At 35.8% G+C, this 15,294-nt stretch overlaps 1 long non-coding RNA gene across 1 annotated transcript; it reads right to left on the bottom strand.

Moving 5' to 3' along the window:
- Positions 1-5,514: 5,514 nt before the first annotated feature.
- Positions 5,515-8,325, bottom strand: LOC146929108 (uncharacterized). The gene is made up of 2 exons (XR_015005962.1): positions 6,110-8,325; positions 5,515-5,865 (listed from the first exon to the last, which is right to left on the bottom strand). It is a non-coding gene; the product is annotated as an uncharacterized LOC146929108 (long non-coding RNA).
- Between the last annotated feature and the right edge of the window lie 6,969 nt (positions 8,326-15,294).

The raw sequence follows: 15,294 nt of genomic DNA, 5'->3' as shown, positions 1-15,294 counted from the left end.
CTTCTGATGATGTGGCTTTTGGACCTCTTGTCTTCAGGAGCACTATTCTTCAGGAGCACTACTTCTTCAGGAGCAGCTTGACTTCAGGAGCGCTATTTCTTTAGGAGCAGCTTGACTTCAGGAGCGCTTTTACTTTCAGGAGCGTATTGCCTTCAGAATCATCTAAGCTTCATCTTCTTTTGCTCTTTATTTGCTCATTCAGAACCAATTAATGATGTAACTTTTTAACTGTGGTCCTGTACACTTGAACAAATTTTAGCTAGTCCAATTTACAATTTTTAATACCTTGTTATCATCAAAACACTTTAAGGTTCATTGTTAAACACATTTTGTTCCAACAATCTCCCTCTTTTTGATGATGACAAACAATAGTATTTAAAATTGATCAATTGTTGTTAATCTAATTAACAAGTTGACCTTGGGGTTCTGAGGTTTGTAAGCTCAGAGTCTGAGGTTTGTACGCTCTAACTCCCCCTGAGTCTGATAGTCTTTAAGGTGAGGTTTGTAAGCTCCCCCTAAGTTCTATCCAGGTTAATTAAATTCATTTTTCGCACAATAATATCAGAGCTAAAAAAAATTGAAGGAATTGACTTATAGATAAGAAGAATGGTTCAATTAATTGTTATTTGAAATTTGATACTCCCCCTTTTTGATACACCGATAAAAAAGGATAGAAATTTTCAAAATTTTCAAACATGAATTAATGGGGCTCAGGGCCTTTAAATACTATCACATATACTCCCCCTTTTGTCATTAGCAAAAAGACATAAACAAAAAGAAGAGATGAGAAAAACATAAGATTAAAGGTTCAAAGCATAATTTAAAGCATTTTAAAGCATATTAACCATCTTCAAAGATTAAATGAACAAGCATAGCGAGCATTATTATCAAAGCAAATAATAACACACAAGGTATAAACAGTTAAAGATTTTCAGAAGCAGGAAGAGCGGAAATATCAGAAGCCTATAATATCAGAAGCAAAAAGAATTAAATCAGAAGCAGAATTGAACAAAGAATGTCAAAAGCCTAAAAAGACAGAAAAATAAGCTAAAAGTGTGCAACTATGGGTTTGGCTTATTTCTCTAAAATCTTCTTCAGAAGCTCTTGAACATCAGCATACTTCTTGTCCATATCTCTTCTGTAGTTGTCTTCTCTGATCTTGGCTTCTTGCATGTCAGCTTCCAACTTTGATATCTTCAGCTTCTGCTCTATTAGCACTGTTTCCAGCCTCTCATTTTCTTCTTTGAGCACCTTGTTCTCCTGAGCTAGAGCCAGGTTAGGTGCATCAATCTTCTCTAGGATCTCAGAAGGAATACTCAGATGCAGTTCCTTAGGCAGGAATTCATCAGGTGCTTTGCCTCTGATACTGAGTGGAGTCTTCACCCAAGTACCAAGAACTTCAACATCTCCAGTATTCTCTTCTATGCCATTCAACCAATCTTCCAGCTTCTGCTTGGCTTGCTCTTGAGCCTCAATACAGGAATCATGCAGCGCTGAAATTAGGTTGACGACCCTTTCCTTGATCCTTCTCCATTGCTTCTGATAGCTTATTGTATGACCCAGGTCATTTCTACTTGCTATCAGTCTGAGAACTTCAGAAGCAATATCTTCCCACACATCCTTTAGAACTTGAGAATCCAGGTATATGGTGGGAGGTGAAGGTTGTTTAGAGGGTTTTGGAGGGGCTAGGGGAATAATTGGTAGGTTTGGTGATGATTGGTCATTTGTAGTTACGGATTGGCTGGTTGATGGTTGGTCAGGAGTGGGGTCAACTACCATATCAGAGGCATGATCATTTTGATCATCCTCAGAGGTTAGCTCAGGAACAATGTGTTCAGGAGCGGCAGTTTCAGGTTCAGGTTCAGTAGTAGGTTTAGTAACTGGTTGTTCAGGAACAGTATGTTCAGGAACGGTCTTTTGAGGAGAGACTTGTTCAGGAACAGATAGTTCAGGAACAGTTGGGGGTGATGAAGTTGTAGGGGGTGAAGGGGCTTTTTCTGGTGAAGGTTTTTGTTGAGGGGGGTCTTCTGAAACAACTTTATCAGAAGCAGCTGCTTCTGGAGTTGTCTCAGAGGCTTTTTGTGAGGTGGAGTTAAAGTTAAATTGGGGTAGTTCACCTAGATAATGACTTTCTAGGTGATCTAGAAAGGAAGTGTCTTCAGAAGGAATAGAGGATGTGGTACAAGATGTGTGAGAAACTTGAGGTACCTTAGATAACATTGCTGAGTTATCTACTGCTTCTGAAGTTCCATCTTCTGGAGCATCTTCAAAAATGATGATCATTTCTTCTTCCTCGTTGTCTTCATCAGTCTTACCAGCAATTGTTCTTACTTCGGCCAATTTCTCTTTGAAGAACCTATCACAGTCTTCCATACCCAAAGTCTTGAGCTTGTCATCTCTTTGTTGAATGTATTGTGCTTTTAGTTCCTTTTAGCTTGATAAAATATCAGAAGCACGTTCATCTGCCATCCTTTTCATTCTTGGAGTCATCTCAACCATAGGACTCACAAGTTGAAGGGGAGCCTTCTTCTTCTTCAGCTTGGGCTCAGCCTCTTCTTTCTCTATTTCTTCAAGAGCTTCCTCCAGCTGCTCTTCGGTGATTACCAAATCTGCCTTACCTTTTCTTCTTTTCTGAGGAATAGAAGCAGCACCAACCTTCTGCATCTTTCCTTTATCCTTGGCAGAAACAGATTTAGCTTCAGACTTAGCAACTTTTTGCTTCTCAGTTTTAGCAACAGCAGCTTCTGACACAGTACTAGTTCTGGCCCTCTTTCCTTTAGTAGGAGCAGCATCAGATTCTGAACTAGTTCTGGCTCTCTTTCCTTTAGGTGCATCAGAAACAGCTTCTGACACAGCAACTGCCTTGGCCTTCTTGCCTTTCCCTTTAGCAAGAGCAGCTTCCTCCTGAGAGCTTGCATCTTCCTCCAAGACGTACTCAGCTACTAATTTAGCTAAGTGTTCAGGATTACTTTCCTTAAAGATGGAAGGAAAGTCCCTGATAAACTCAGTTTCTTCTGTGGTCATCTCCAACCACTTTTCATCTTTAGGAGCTGTCTTGAAAACATGCATAGAATGCAATGTCTTGCTACTGATAGTCTTCTCAGCAGTAGAAACTTCGAAGCATTTATCAGAAGCATCCCTTGTCTTTTTCAAGAAATCCAGCACTCTTCCTTGATAAAAGATTTCTGATAACAATCTTCCACAGGGCACTTGTTTCCTTCCTTTGACGGTGCCTTCATTAATAGCCCAACAGAGATAATCCATGACATATCTGGGGAAATTAATCTTCTCAAGCATGGCCATGAAGTAGATTGCCAGTTTTTGTTGATGATTCGGTTGGTCAGACCCTCCTGCTCTTAGAAAGAAGCAATCAGTGCAGAATTTCACCAACATCCTGTGATGAATGTCCATTTCTGAAGGCTTAGCATCTTTGTTACCACCCAGAAGAGTGTTGTAGTAGCTTTGCAGCAGGACATCTTCCTTTCTGACTATTTCTTGAAACCTTCCTTCTGCATTCATTCTACACGCTTTAGCTATAACGTCCTCAGTGATGGTTATGGGGATACCCATCACTTCAGACCTTATCTCAAGACTACTGAAGGAAGAGGGATTCAACTCTATCTCCATCTTTCCTTTCTTCGACCCAGCTTGTTTACCTGCTACCTTCACAGGCTTTCCATTGAAGATTTCAGCCCTTAACCAGAAATCTTTGACCAAGTTCACATACGTTGGCCCATTTAGCATCTTGAAGTATCCGGTCAGTTTCTGAGTTTCTACATAACCTTCCATGTCCACTTCGTACTTCTTAAGTGAAGTAAAGTCCACTGGTGATTCTACTTGGACGATTAAGGATTTCCATGGAATATCCATAGTCTTTTCTTTGTAGACTGACCCAGATTCTGTTGCGCCTTGCTTGCTTGAAGTAGATTCTGAAACTTTAGAGCTTGATGATGCCATTTGATGATGATTGAAGAAGATTTAGAGAATTTAGGGTTCTAAGGTTTTTGCGCTTACTTCGCAAGAGGTTTGAGAGCAAAATGTGTTTGTTGTGAGTGAGTAGTGTGTGAATTGACAAAGTGTTAAAAGTAAAAACGTTTGCAATTCAAAAGAGACAAACAAACATAACATTAATGACAAAATTGGGGGCGCGTGAAAAGTACTTTCAAAGCTATTAAATCATCATTGCCCTTTTAGTTATACACCAACACATACAGGCCACGTAAGAAGTTCACAGAGTAACTACCAAGTTAGTGGGCCAGAAGTTACTTTTAAAAAGTAACTCCCAACGTTTCCACTAATTCAACTATTCGAAAGTAATAAATCCAGCTTCTGGACTTCAGATGCTGACGTCATCATCAGAAGCGAATTTTCCTCAGAACCTCAATAAAGAGCTTCTGATGGACTACTGCTTCTGAACTAACTTCAGAACCTAAAATCCTATTCAGGAGCAAGCAAACATCTAATCAGACACGTAGTGCATGTTCAAATTTTTCTTTATAAAATCAAATCTTTCAACAGTTAAAGGCTTAGTAAATATATCAGCCCATTGATTTTCAGTATCAATGAATTGTATATCTAAAATTCCTTTTTGAACATAATCTCTGATAAAATGGTGTTTGATTTCAATGTGCTTAGCTCTTGAATGCAAAATTGGATTTTTAGACAAACAAATAGCAGCAGTATTATCACAATAAATGGGAATACTGTTAGCAGTTATCTGATAATCTTCCAACTGATGTTTCATCCAAAGAAGTTGTGTACAACAACTTGCAGCTGAAATGTATTCTGCTTCTGCTGTAGACATAGCAATAGTAGTTTGTCTTTTGCTAGCCCAGGATATAAGATTATCACCCAGAAATTGACAATTGCCACTGGTTGACTTTCTTTCAATCCTATCACCAGCATAATCAGCATCACAGAATCCAATTAGCTTATAATCTAAGGATTTCCTATAAAGGAGTCCAAGATTAGTTGTTCCTTTCAAATACCTGAAGATTCTCTTGACAGCAGTCATATGAGATTCTCTAGGATCTGATTGGAATCTTGCACACAAACATACACTGAATAAAATATCTGGCCTAGATGCAGTGAGGTATAACAAAGAACCAATCATACCTCTATACAGCTTCTGATCTACTCACTACACCATTTATGCTGTCTTGCAACAGTTGAAAATTGTTGCCAGAACATCGAAAAACGTTGCCTAAAAGAATAGGGGACGTTTTCCAGGGGTGTCCTATACGAGCGTTGCCTATTGTCTATGGGGACGCTTTTCTTGCTCTTTGGGCACACTTTTAATAAGCGTCGCCTAATCTAAAGGGAATAGGGGACGTTTTTTTGTTTCTCCTAAGGCGACGTTTTGAAGTGTTGCATAAAGGTGCGTGTACCTCAACTTATAGGCGACGGTTTTAAATCGTTGCAACTGGTAATATATTTTTAAAAAAAATATATTGAGCCCTGCAGTATCTTTCCCCTCCAAGATCTATTCAAAAAAACATAACTTGAATTGTGAAATATAAGCAACACAAATTCTATTAATAATCATAGAGCTAACTGAACAAGTGTGAGGGTTGTGTCAAACAACAATGACATTATCAATCAATCCAATAACTTAAAACTCAATCAATAACCACAACTACTTTTTTTCTCCTAAAAGTAAACCTTTTTTTTTTTACAACAATCTCTCAATCAATAACAATAACAAAAACTACGGTTGAAGTAATATTACACTAGAGCAGACTGAAAAGAGACGCAATTTCTCAAAGGTTTACACCAATGGATATTTGGAAATAAGTTAGAAATGTTGGGCTGCACACTTCGGTCTTAGGGGGATTGTATTCCAGGAGACCTTGCCGATACTTGAATCTGAGATCATAAAAATGTTTAACAGATTAATTTAAAAGTGAAACAAGATATATGCATTATTAAAGATGCCCAACTATCAATTATATCTACAATATCATTTCACGCCAAATCAAATAATGAGGTTAAATTAATAATACACACCCTAAACCAGAAATAACTTATTTCATATATGCACTCACCACAAATCAAAAGCTCCACTCAATTGATTTTACAAATAGGGGAAGGATCAAATGTTATAGCTCACCTGAAAAACCCTTTAGTTCACCCTTAGAGAAGGTTCCGCCTTGATCACATTTCACAAAATACATATAATCAGTAGGTTGAAGACCAAATCCGAGGTTGCCCCCAATGTATCTCATCCAACTCAATACATATAATTAGCTTGCGATGGAAAACTTCAATAGCATCTAGGCCATTAACAACCTACCATTTTTTTTAATCACTACATTGAAAAAACAAGAAAAATAATGAGAACAAAGTACATGATCAAAGCTTTGCAATACAACCTTGTGTTCATAAGGATGGAGACTCGGAGCACCTTGTAGGAAAAACAAGATCAATCTAAACCCTAGTGGCCAAGTACTTTTCATGATAATTAATATTATAATTCATTTTAAATGGAAAAAAAAAATCATGTTATAGAATAAAAAGATGAAAATAAATTAGATAATGAAAAATTCTCACTTTGCAAAGCTGCCTTTGGTGCCTAGATAAAAATGATACAATAATCTTGAATCTAAGTCATTCATATAGCAACCATAAAGCAACACAATTAAACTTGAGGGATTTGAGGCCTTAGTATTTATCCTTATTTCAGTTATTAGCTAAAAAAACAAATCATACCTTGAGATAACACACGTACCCTCTCTTGATCTACACAATACAAATCATGAAGCTCCATATGACAATGAACCATAATCACATATTTTCTACATATCATAAACTGAAATGATTACATCTAGGAAAATAGTGGGTTTATGAGGAGTTTACATTTGAATTTACTTAATAGGGATTCTTAGTTCTGACACATGAACAGACGCACATCAATTATTCCCCTCTGACCTCATACCGTAAAGGTCATTTGTGAGGGGGGTTTTCATTTGAATTTTGTTATAGGCAAATGAAAGATTTACAAACGAGGCGCCGACAATGTCCAAAATAGTACCACTGTCATGTATAAAAGAGACACACATCTAAGGCCTCGGGAAGTGTAGAAGAAGGAAACTTTAAAGGAAAAAAAATTGATTTTCATTTTCTTGTTATAAATAAGAAGTATTCAAAACTTCTTTCAAGTCATAATGTAGCAACTTTGGTTGTGAAAATATTTAGTTGTTTCCTTACATCGATGTCAACAATGATGTTAGTATCATTAGACCAATGGGGTATTATGATTTAAAAATATGATATGGAAAGTTGGAAACAAACCAACATCTTCTGTTTCAATACATACAGCCTCAACATCATTGCATTCAGATTTTTTTTTTTTAAAACAACTAAATATAAACAAAGTGGATTGAAATCTATTAGTCTGATGAAATGGCAAGGAATAAAAATAGTTGCAATTGGATAAAAGCAAAAGAAAAGAAGGAAATTAAAATCATCATATTAAAGTTTAAAACATCTAGAAATTGAAAAATAAAGATAGAATCTTAATTTCTTCAAAATCCTACTTGTGTTGCTTTCGTCCTTAAAGGTCACCGTCTATATATCTAAAGGAATCAATCTATTAGCTAGTTGATCATTTCAAGAGAGTACACTTGTTAGCAAGTGAACATCAAGGACCAATTCTTGAGGTCCAAACCAAAGTATAATTAACAAACAATTGTAAATATTAACTAATCACATTTTCCCTCTAAAATGAACAAGCCAAATTCCAATTCCAAATCCTTAAACAATACATATAATCAAATATCTAAAGTAAACAATAGTATCCATTTCCATACACTAACAGTAGTTTAATGGTGTTAAATGGAATGGTGGTTTGATCTCATTAAAAAAACTAAAGGGGGTGTGAGCGACAAAGTAACATATTGAGGGAGGTCAATGTCAATTGCCCTTACATCTATGGAACAAGCTAAATTGTCTAAAAAATAACAAGATATTACACAAAATATCTTCATCTTATTTACTCAACATCAATGGTATTTCAAAGCAAAAACAGAGCAGCTAAAAACTAGACAATAAATATAAAAAAAAAAACAAATGAAAATAACTGATTGACAGATAATAGAGAAGAACCAGAGAACGAGACAAACTAAAAACCACTTCAGATCTATATGAATCAGCATCTTATATAGCAATCTTACACACAAACATGTGATTGAAAAACATATTGCAAGAATGAAACTTCAGATTAATGATTGAATGTGAAAAATGATGTTTCAATGATCAATTAGTGATAACATAACATAAAAATTATGGTTTAAATCAAATATTGAACAAAATCGATGATTTAAGAGAAAATACATACCTCAATTTGGGATTATCCAACGCATCTGGGATACGAAAATTAGGGTTATCGAGCACATCTCGAGCAATAACGACAAATCAGATCGGTAAAGAGGACGAAACCGAAACTCGAATGAAAATCTCTCATGGCAAAGGCAGCGAAAAACAAACACTAACCGGAGAGGATGCGATGACGGCGGTGGGTTAGAGACGAAGTGAGCGTGAATGGTTCCTGAATGAATTTTAGCTTTGTTTTATACTATTTTTTTATTTTATAAATAATAGTGAAATATAAAATCTTAATCACCAAAAAATATTGCTATAATGACTTTTTTTTTGTGATAGTTTCAATCGTTACTTATTTTAAAAAAAAATTACGATGGTTATTTTTTTTAGATAGTTACAATAATTACTATATTACTTTACTTTACTATAATATAATCTAATATATAATATAATCTAATATAATATAATATTATATATAATATAATATAAGGATACTGAAAAGGAAATTAAATTGTAGTTAAAGTATTGAAATTGTGTAATTAATTCATAAAAAGTTAAAAAAAGTTTCATTTTACGATAATAAATTCTTATTTTGGAATCCTTAGGATACTAAAAAAGAAATTATATAGTCTATAATGCATTGAAATTGTGTAATTAATTTATAAAAAGTTAAAAAAGTTACTTTTTACGGTAATAAATTCCCTTTTCGGCATCCTTAACTGGTGCCCTCCGACACTGGTTAGCAAGACCCATAATATAAATAGAAATACAATACCCACGTTATTTATTTATTTTTTTTACCTAAAAGCGTTCAAATCCAACTTTAGACATTTAACATCGTTAAATTTGTCAAAAAAACATCATTAAAATAGTTAAGCGCGAAGGATATCTGATTTTAAAAAAAAAAAACTTTTTTTAGAGGATAAATTTCTTTATTGAATTGTTATAATTGCTATAACGACTAGCGAAAAGACAGACACTAACATGCCCGTCTTTCCACTCATTTTATTGCGCTAACGTTTGAAGTGTTGTTTTTTTATGATATTTTGATTTTGATTAAAACTAAAAATATAAATCTATGTTGCTTTCAAGTTATAACAAACCAAACTAATCGTGATTATATATTTCGATGACACCAAAGATCGACGGTTACGAATTGAAGAACCAAAGGCTTTCAGTTCAACGGTCAAGATGCAAATTTGAACCAAGGAAGGTACATCACAATGCCAAGAATGCGTACAACACACGAGTGTCATATCCCAATTTTGGACCAGTTATTTTTTTTAGTCGTTTTAAAAACGTCTCAAACTCTTTTTTCGCTTTAGCTATTTAAAGTCTTTTAGTTGTCTTTTAAAATTTTTAAGGCTTTTTATTTATCCCAAAAATCGAACAAGTAAAAAGTCAAATATTTTCTTAATAAACCTTGGATCCAAATCCAAGTTGTTTTTCTTTTCTTAATCAAACTTCTAATGAATCTTAATTAAACTTAGACTAAATTTCTTAATTAAAATGAAACAACCTCACTCTCATTTTATTCTTCTATACCTTGAGGTCTCGCAATCCTTCTCAAAAACCCTTTTCAAAAGCAAATTAAAATCAATCCAACCTACAAAAAATATTTTTTTAAGAGAGAACTACGGCGGTTTTGATCCCTTTTTAGGGTACGTAGGCAAGGGCTTTATTCCTTCCAAATCGATCAAATAAAAATAACAAAAACTCATACTTCTTCTCCCTCCATTCTTTCACTTAGACTTTAAACAAGAAATTTTCAAATAAAAATAATCTAGCACAAGATAAAGTTAGAAAGAGGTTCTCACGGAGTACCGTGATCTTTAGAGGTGCTTAACACCTTCCTCTATCGAAACCAACCCCCGGATCCAAAAAGGGTTTTAAATTCATCTTTTCCTTTCCCACGAATAAAGATCGAAAAGTCCAAACGATTGAAGGTTCAAAACCAATTAATGGATTGACACCCGAAAATCATGGTCTACAACGAGGAAGACACACGGAAAGCGAAACTAAACAGCCATCACGTCTTCAATGTTTTCGCTTCAGCATTAAATGCCAAATACTCCCACTAACTTACATTCGGGCGCCACTCCCGTGGGAACGGAATCAACTTCCGTAACAAAACGCGTCAATGGGCACCACCTTCCGACGGACAGACTTAAATTTCCCGACAAAACGCATTGAAGGCCGCCAGACAAAACTGTCAATGGATGCCACCTCCTTGCGGACAGACTTAAGATTCGTAACAAAATGCACCGAGAGTTCTCGGACGAAGCTGTCAACGGACGACTTTATCGAACGCCTCCTCCCACTCCTAAAGCCATCGTCTCATAAAGGCATCAATGACTTGGGGGGCAACTGTTCTGGATCGATCACAAGACCAACCTCACGATGACACGTGGCCAGACTTGCACCGCCTTAAGGCTTTTCACCCAAAGGAGCACTCCAGTTCGCGTGCACCGCGCCACACAGGAGCTCGCTCTCACACAAGGATCATCCTACATGTGGTCTACTCCACCCTAATCACGCGCTGCATATCCCGGAGACAGTTATGGCCAACGCACGCTTATATAAGGGTGAACTTGCTTCACTCTCAAAGTACACATCACTTTGCACAACACTTCTTACGCATTCTTTTCTCAGTTCCATTACTGACTTGAGTGTCGGAGTGTTAACATGCTTGCAGGCACCTTTCGTTCCACCGCGAAGACTCATCGTCGTCGTGCCAGAAGCAGTTACCATCACACCGGAGCATTTTCTGCCACCGTTGCTATTCAACCGTTCTCACCTGACAGATCAAATATTATAATTGTTTTTTTAATGATAAAAAACAATATAGAAAAAATAATATAATTTCTTATTTTTTTAATGACACAACAATATAACCTTATAATAAGAAAAATTTGAAAAAAAAATTATAATTGAAATAATGAAAAAGACATCTCAATATCCCGTATTCCTTTTATGTATAGTAATAGTATAGATGAATAAACATTTATTATTATTAAATCAAACAATTGAGCTCAAGTGATTAGTAAGCTCCACAAATAACAAATTGTTCAAAAGAGCTTAATTTTATTTTTAAATTAAAAATTGTAAAAAAATAAAATTGAATTAATTTTTATTATTATTATTATTATTATTATTATTATTATTATTATTATTATTATTAGTAAAAAAAACATTATTATTCAAACAATCATTATTTGTTAATAAACAAAATTTACGCTTTGGAGACAAGACTATTAAGCTATTTCAAAGATGTTAAATTTTGAAAGCAACAATTGATAAGCGTTGCCTTTGGTAGCAACATAGTGCATCGCTCTAAAACTGTCCCCTAAAACATCTAAGGGGACGATTTCGACTGTTGCCAACTGAATGTTATTGTTACGAACTGAAACTGTCCCCTATAAGATTTTAGGGGACGATTTTTTGGTGTTGCTGAAACATAATAGGCTACGCGCATATAACGTTGCCATAAACTAGTTTTAGGCAACGATTTACAAGTGTTGCATAAAAAAGTGTTGCCAGAAGCAATAAATGGTGTAGTGACTTTAGCTCCTTCATCTTCTTTGCTTAAGGTGCACGTAGGGTGCATTGGAGTGTTCATCACTTTACAATCTTCAAGTTTGAACTTCTTCAGAAGCTCCTTTGTGTACTTTGATTGATGAATATAGACTCCATCTTTGCATTGATTGATTTGAATGCCAAGGAAGAACTTCAGCTCTCCCATCAAACTCATTTCAAATTCATCCTGCATTAACTCAGAAAATTCCTTGCAAAGAGATGCATTAGTAGAACCAAATATTATATCATCAACATATATTTGCACAACAAGAATATGTTTCCCAAGGGTCCTTCTGAAGAGTGTAGTATCAACCTGTCCTCTTTTAAAATCATTCTTGATTAAGAAATTACTTAGACTATCATACCAAGCTCTGGGAGCTTGTTTCAAGCCATATAGTGATTTCTTCAGTTTAAAAACATGGTCAGGATATTTAATATCCTCAAATCCAGGAGGTTGCTTGACATACACTTCTTCTTCTATGACACCATTGAGAAATGCACTCTTGACATCCATCTGATATAATATTATGCCATGATTAACTGCATAGGAAAGAAGTAACCTGATTGCTTCCAATCTTGCAACTGGAGCAAACGTTTCAGTGTAATCAATGCCTTCTTGTTGACTATACCCTTGTGCAACAAGCCTGGCTTTGTTTCTTGTTACTTCACCTTGCTCATTCAGCTTATTTCTGAATACCCATTTTGTTCCAATAATGTTCTTGTACTGAGGTTTGGGTACCAGATCCCACACATCATTTCTTTGAAATTGATTCAACTCTTCTTGCATAGCTAGGATCCATCCATCATCTGAAAGTGCTTCATCAACTGTTGCAGGTTCAATCATTGAGATTAGTCCAATCATTGACTCTACTTGTCTGAAATTTGATCTTGTTCTTCTTGGACTATCTTTGTTTCCAATGATTAGCTCCTCAGGATGTGAAGACTTGTGTTTGAATGTGTTTCTGGGAGGATCTGCTTGATGTGAGCCATCTTGTGCTTCATCAGAAGCAGCTTCATCTTGCGTTTCTGATGTGGGTTCAGCTTCTGGACTATCTTCAGACTCAGCTATCTGATCAGGTTCTGGAGTAGCTTCAGGAACCTGTATCTCTGCAAAACTTTCACCTTGCTTTGAAGTTTTATCTCAAAGCTCCTTATCATCAAATTTAACGTGCATAGATTCTTCAACACAGAGTGTTTCTGAATTATACACTCTGTATGCCTTTGACCTTTCAGAGTAACCTAAAAAGATTCCTCTTTGGGCCTTGGCATCAAATTTCTTTAGGTAGAGCTTGTTGTTCAGAATGTAACATGTACATCCAAATTGATGAAAGTAAGAGATATTGGGTTTTCTTCCTTTAAAGAGTTCATATGCTGTTTTCTCCAAAATAGGTCCAATATAGATCCTGTTTTGAACATAGCATGCTGTATTCACTGCTTCTGCCCAAAAATGTTTTGGTAAATTGTTTTCATGAATCATGGTTCTGGCCATTTCTTGTAAGGTTCTATTCTTTCTCTCTACAACCCCATTTTGTTGTGGTGTTCTAGGAGAAGAGAATTCATGGAAAATTCCATGTTTTTCACAAAAAGCTTCAAATGGCTCATTTTCAAATTCTCCACCATGATCACTTCTGACTTTCAAAATTTTTGATTCTTTTTCAGATTGAATTTGAGTGCAGAAGCTACTGAATACATCACACGCAACATCTTTACTCTTTATGAATTTCACCCAAGTCCATCTGCTGTAATCATCAACAATGACTAATCCATATTTACTTCCATATAAGGATGCAGTACTCACTGGTCCAAATAAATCAATATGGAGTAATTCTAACGGTCTTGAGGTTGAAACAATGTCTTTGGTTTTAAAAGATGATTTCACAATTTTCCCTCTCTGACATGCACCACAGAGTGCATCTGAATGATAGTCAATGTCTGGTAGCCCTTTCACAAGTTGTAACTTACTAAGCTTAGAGATTAACCTCCAGTTAGCATGTCCCAACCTTCTGTGCCACATCCATTTCTTATCATTCACTGATAGTAGGCAAATCACCTTCTGATCAGCCAGTTCAGAAAAATTGATTTTATAGACATTATCAACTCTCTTTCCCTTGAACACAATGGATTTGTCTTCCTTGTTGATTACTGTACAGTTGGGTTTTTCAAAAAGCACATCATAACCATTATCACAAAATTGACTAATGCTCAAAAGGTTATGTTCAAGACCATCTACCAACCATACATTATTAATTGAGGTAGAGGAGTTACCAATAGTTCCTGTACCTATGATCTTGCCTGTCTGGTTTCCTCCAAACTTCACATTTCCTCCCTCTTTCATTGTTAGGCTGAGGAACATGGACTTGTCTCCTGTCATGTGTCTTGAGCAACCGCTGTCTAGGTACCATGATCTTTGTTTTGGCACTGCTCTTAGACATACCTGCATCATTGAGATTTTTTGATTTAGGTACCCATTGTTCTATGGGTCCTGGAAGGTTAGTACTTAAGGCTTTACTCTTCACTTCTTGTACCTTGTGCTGTAAGTTGGGTTGCTTCTGATTAACCATCACCTTAGGTTTTGGTACTTCAGAAGCAGTAACTGACTTCTTCTGAAATTTAGACTTCAGAACCCCAGATTTTGGTTTCACCAGACTCTGAGGAATAGGTTATGATCTTTTCAGGATCCTAACCTTTGAAATCTTGGAATCAGATTTGATCATAGCCTTTGACTTAGAGTTCTTTGGCTTTGAAGTAATCTTAGCCTTAGAACTAGAAGCTTCAGGTTCTGATTGAACAACAGTTTCCAACTCAGCCCCTTCTGGTACAAAGAAGGTTTTCAGACCTTCCTTGATGCATTCACAACAAGATTTTAGATTGGTTTTCTCAAGTTTTACTTCTGGAAAACCAATTCCTCTGCCATTGTTCTTGTAAATGCTATAAATCATAGAAGCTACTCTGCTTCTGTCAATGCCAGATATAATAAAATCTTCAAGAGCAATTTCATGATTACTTAAAGGTTTTTCATTACACTTTTCTTGTAGCTTCTGACATAAGAACCTGAGCTGATCTTCATATGTTTTACACATGAAGTCAAAGCCCCTAAGTCCTTGTTCAGAAGCTTTCAGATCCAATAGAGTTGATTTTTGCTGTTGTACCAAATCAGCATATTTTTCTTTTAAATCCTTCAACTCATTGGTTCTTACTTCAAAATGTGTAAGAAGTTCTTTAAGTGACTCAACAAGTTCATCTCTGGGAATTTTGGAATATACCTCGTTTTCATCTTCTGAGTCTGAATCTGATCCAGCTTCTGAAGTTGCTGTTGCTACCAACCCAACAGCTACCTTTACATCTTCATCAGCTTCCTCTTTATCAGATCCAGATTCACTACCCAAATCATCCCAGGTT

This window comes from Medicago sativa, chromosome 4 (assembly GCF_051527215.1).
Source record: "Medicago sativa cultivar Bolivia chromosome 4, Bolivia_mono, whole genome shotgun sequence".
Classification (NCBI taxonomy): domain Eukaryota; kingdom Viridiplantae; phylum Streptophyta; class Magnoliopsida; order Fabales; family Fabaceae; genus Medicago; species Medicago sativa.
Note: the sequence above shows the minus strand (reverse complement) of the source record. Positions and strands in the feature narration are given on the sequence as shown.